This window comes from Galeopterus variegatus, unplaced genomic scaffold (genome assembly GCF_000696425.1).
Source record: "Galeopterus variegatus unplaced genomic scaffold, G_variegatus-3.0.2 Scaffold372, whole genome shotgun sequence".
Lineage (NCBI taxonomy): Eukaryota > Metazoa > Chordata > Mammalia > Dermoptera > Cynocephalidae > Galeopterus > Galeopterus variegatus.
In genome coordinates this window covers 519,790-525,394 of record NW_007726483.1, presented here as the reverse complement: position 1 = coordinate 525,394, position 5,605 = coordinate 519,790, and positions in this window count along the sequence as shown.

Genomic DNA, 5,605 nt, shown 5'->3' with positions numbered 1-5,605 from the left:
GGGACCGGCAACGGGATTGCAACCCTTGGTGTTGCTCCTGCGCCTCGCTCAGCCAGTGAGCGGGAACCGGTCCGTATGTGGGATCCGAACCCTCGGGCGGGAGCGCCGCCGCGCTTCCCAAGCGGCGCACTATCCAGTGTGCCACCGGGCCGGCCCCAATGTTGCTGTATTTTTATAATATAACTTTATGCTCTCTGAGTTAATTCTGACAAAATATGGTAATTAACTCGTTTCCAGATAAGGACATCAAAATTCAGAGAGTCAAACACTTTTCTAAAACTAAAAAGCAGGTCATACCCAAGTCTTCTGCCTCCAACTTTGGCGTTCTTTCCGCTGCACCTCCACTGCCTCCAAAAAGACTTTGTACCCTATCTTCAGTGTGGATAAGCCTGAGGGTTAAAAACTACAGAGGAACTGAGTCTTGGGAGCCCCCAAGTTCTGGAGTTTTACTTCTTGGAGCGCTACCAGTTCTCAAAGTGAAGACTGTAAAAAAATCCCCTTGTGCTTTCAGAGTGGCAAGGCAAAAGCTCCCATTGTGAAATACACCGGAGCACTCTGTTCTTCCCAAGGCCTGCCCTGAGAGGATTTGTTTTATACAGTCTAACCTTATTGAGGTTTTATCAGAGTCCAGCTGACCTGGGGGAGGAAAATACCCAACTCCAGCCCCTCCAGCCATCCCACCTGGGGAGGGGGGCAGGAAGAAGACTGAGAAGCACTAGTCAGTATCACAATCCAGCGGCACAGACTCACTAAAAACACTGAGACCTCATCATAGCGCTATAGACACTTAACTGCTTCTTCCCCCTTCACATCAACAACCTTACCCATATGGGTAGATCCCACCTCTTTAAATGGGAGGTGAAGTTTTACTCTTTTAAGTTCATGTATGTCAAGTAACACAAAAGCATTCATACAAAAATAATGATTCATGTACTATTTGTGCGTGTGTTGGGAGGAGGGCGGTAGAAGGTGGTCATCATTTTAAGAAACCAAAGGGATATTGTGGGGAAAATAGGATAATTTAGTCAGACTCCCTCCACATTTTTTGTAAACAAGTTGTGTGTGGGGCCGGCCCGGTGGCGCACTGGATAGTGCGCCGCTTGGGAAGCGCGGCGGCGCTCCCGCCCGAGGGTTCGGATCCCACATACGGACCGGTTCCCGCTCACTGGCTGAGCGAGGAGCGGGAGCAGCGCCGAGGGTTGCGATCCCGTTGCAGGTCCCCGGTCCGGTACGGGGGCGACACTGAGGGTTGCGATCCGTTGCCGGACACGGAAAAAGACAAAAGACAAAAAAAAAAAAAAAACAAGTTGTGTGTGGGGGGAGTTAGTGTGCACGCGCACCCGTGTATCTTTCTAGTTATAGCTATTGTGTGTTCTTCAGTTTGTGAAGCAGGCTGGCCAGCAGAGAGCTTGCATCTAAAAATAGAGCATGTTTACTCTGCTGGCAGCTGCTCAGTTTTCAGTTTTTCTTTGGACTTTGCCGGTAGCCATTGAATTTCTGAGTTTCTCTTTGTACTGCCTAGTTCATAATGTTGTGTGTGCTGAATAAAGACTATTCCTACTTCAACCAAGGCTCCAAGGAACTTTTTGCCAGTTATCTAGCTCATAGACCTGCATGTGAAGGGTTTGTGAATGGGCTCCAGGGGTCTGTGAGTTCCAGACCCTAGCCCTAGCTCTACAGAGATAATCAAGCACTGCTCCTTGAAACCCAATATCTCAAAAATTGATAAATTGGATTGTCAGGAGAGAAAGGTAAGTTTTCATATGATTCAAGATACATATGGAAAAAAGCCAAACAAGGGTTTACAAAGGAAGATTTAGGATTTATGCTAGATAGTATGGCTGGTGGCAAAGATTTCTAAGTCCTTTTGCAAAAGGACAGCATAATGAACCTCTGAAAGGGCATTATGTCAAATTTATACTGTAGTTCTCCTCCACTTGAGTTTACGGATATAAAGGATTTCTGAATAACAAAAAAAAGGCAGAGATTAGTCTGGCTAGATCATTTTAGGAGATATTATTTCATTATGATTTCAGTCATAATCATGGGAGAAGTTAAGTGTAGTGTCTTTTGCATAATTCAGAAAAGAAAATTGTAGAAAAAAATTAAGCAAAGGACTGTATTATCTATTACAATATGTATCCTTTTAAATGCTCCCCGATTTGCCACCATAACAAATAATAAGTATTTATAAGTAAATATCTAACTTCATTGATGAAAGAGAGTGCAGGGACAACTGATGGTTTTGCACTTTGAAAACCATCTTTTTTTCAAATTTTGTGATTAAATTTACCAATATTTCCTACAATTTAAGACACACCCAGGCTCCATAATAATTTGTCTTCATGGCCCAATCTAATATTAAAACCTCTATATAGCAAATACCATAAATTATGTTGATTTTATATATCAGTAAGAGAGCAACTAAGTTACTATCAAGAGGCTATTAATCTGTATTCCAAAAAAATTTGAACATCACAGAGGTTGCATATTGTAATAAGGGTTTGAGGGTGATTATGATTGACCTACACACAAATGCTTTATTAAAATATGAGAAAGCCAGAAGAAAATGTTCAATGCCTTTTTCTCATCAAGCATTTTAGTTCAATTTTATCAGAATATTAAGTCTCCATCTAGTTTGTATTAAATCTCTGGAGCTCCCTTCAATGGTTTTGGATACTCTTGAGTTATCAGGCAACAGCAACAAAAAAAGACAAATTAATCTGTCTGCCTTTCAGATTCTTAACACACTTCGTTGAATTCATGACGATGTCTGTATCACAAGAACAGTCTATAAAACACCTCAAGCCCAGCATCAGGAAATACATTTACAAAAACAGTTTATACTAGTTAATTCTGTTTATATATCAAAACAAGCTTCAAAATTCTCTTCTAGTTTTGTTCCTTCTCATGACAATATGTAACTGACTCTAAAAAAGCAATTGCAGACTTCTGGTTTCTGGTTCAGCATGTATGAATAGGAGCTTCAAGTCACCACTTCATTCTAACAACGAATAAAAAGCTAAATAAACTGCAAAATCAACATCTCTTCTTTGATCTGTTAGAGAAGTAAGGTCACAGGGCAAACCGCTGCCCCCAAAATTGGAGAGACAGACAAATGAATACCGAGAATCACAAATTACTGGAAAAGAAACCCAAGAGCAAAAACCTCCACAGGAACCAGTTCCAGGGTAGAAAAATCTAAGCTGTAACTGAATTGCTGGAGGCTTAGTGTAAACAAGTTTGAGAATCAAAAACTCAGGGGGACCTAGTTATAGGAGGGCCCCCATACTTTGTGAGTTTTGCTTCCAGGAGCTCAATGAGGTTTTCACTGTGAATACCAAAAAGAACCCCCACATGCTTTCAACATGAGAAGGGGGAAAAGAACCACTTAAACATTCTCAGAACATTCTGTTTTTCTTAGCATGGTCTGACTTCAGGAGAAATTAACAAGAGCCTGACTTGCCAGGGTTTTCTCAGCACCTAACTGACCTAGGGGAAGGGAAATATTCAGCTCCAGCCAGCTCTAGCCTTCTATGTGGGAGAAGAAAAATCTCAACCCGAACATATTCTAGCCATCCTCTCTCACCTGGGGGTGCTGCTGGTGGTTGTGTGTGGCTGAGAAGCCCTTGTGAAGTTCAAAATTCAGACACAGAGCCTCCCTAAAGACTGAGATCTAATCACAGACACATAGAATTCTTCCCCTTCTCCTACACCTTACCACCACATTATTAAAGGCCACAGTTTCTTTTACCCAGTATATTATGTCCAGATACCAAGAAAAAATTACAAGACATACCAAAAGTCAAAAAACACAGTTTGAAAAGAAAGAGCAAGCATCAGAACCACAATCAGATATGGCAGGGATGCTGGAATTATCAGACAGGGAATTTACGATTACTATGATAAAAACTCTAGGGGATAAAGTGGACAGCATGAAAGAACAGATGGGCATTGTCAGCAGAGAAATGGAAATTCTAAGAAAGAACCAAAAGGAAATGCTAGATATCAAAAACATTGTAAATAAATGAAGAATGCCTTTGATGGCCTTATTGGTAGATTGGACATGGCTGAGAAAGAGCCCCTGAGCTTAGGGATACTGAAAAGCAAAGAGGGGGGGAAAATACTAAAATTAAAAGAACAGAATGTCCAAGAACTGTGAGACAATTGCAAAATGTATAACATATGCATAATGGAAATACCAGAAGGAGAGGAAAGAGAAGGGAATAGGAGATATATTTAAAATAATAACGACTCAGAATTTCCCCCAAATAATGCCAGACACCAAACTACAGATCCAGGAAGCTCAGAAAACACCAAGCAGAATAAATTCCAAAAAACAAACAAACAAACAAAAAACCACTCATAGTAATATAATAATCAAACTACAGAAAATCAAAGATAAAAAAATTGATAGAGGTCAGAAAAAAAATCTATAGAGGAGAACAGATAAAAATTACAGTAGACGTTTTGTCAAAAGCTATGAAAACAAGAAGAAAATAAATTGAAATATTTAAAGTGTTGAGACAGAGAAAGATAGAAACTGAGAGAGAACAACCTAAAATAATGTGCCCTGTAAAATTATCCTTCAAAAGTGAAGGAGAAATAAAGATTTTTTTAGATAAACAAAAATTGAAGGAATTAGTGACAGTAGACTTGCCTTTGCAAGAAATGTTGTAAAAACTTCATCAGAGAGAATTAAAATTACGTAGGTCAGAAAATAGGATCTACATAATAGGGGGAGGATCTAACATTAGAAAAGGAATAAGTGAAGGTAAAATAAAAACTTCATAATTTATATTCTAACAGATAATAGCTTGTTCAGAAAATAACAATAATGTATTCAATTTTATTTATATATACATATATACACATATATACTTATGTGTAAGTTAAATAAATAACAAAATTAATACAAGGGCTGGGAGGTAGGAATTAGGATCATTTTGTTATTATGAGATGCTTGCACTACCTCTGAAGTGGCATAGTGTTATTGGAAAGTGGGCTTAAATTTAGTTGTAAATGTATATTGCAAACTTTAGGGGAACCACTTAAAAAAGTAAAAAAGAAGTAAACTGATATTCTATAGAAAGAGAAAAAAATGGAATTATTTAAAGTTCAATTAAAACCACAAAAGGCAGGAAAAAAGCAGAAGACAAAAATAGAAAAAAGAATTAGGGCAAGAAATAGAAAACCATAATAAATGGTGTATATAGTAATCCAAACATGTCAATAATTACTTTTAATATCAATGGTCTAAATGCACCAATTAAAAGAAAGAGATTGTCAGAGTGGATCAAAAAAAGAGAAACACTGTATGTTGTCTGTAAGACACCCACTTTAAATAAAAAGACACATGTATATTAATTGTAAGTGGGTGGAGAAAGATATACCATGCTAACACTAGTCAAAAGAAAGTGGGAGTAGCTATATTAATTTCAGGCAGAGCAAACTTCAGAGCAAGAAAAGTTATCAGTGACAAAGAGGGGCATTACATAATAATAAATGGGTCAGTTCTCCAAGAAGACACAACAGTTCTTAAAATGTATGTGCCTAACAACAGTGTCAAACTACATGAAGCAAAAACTGATGGAACTGCAAAAAT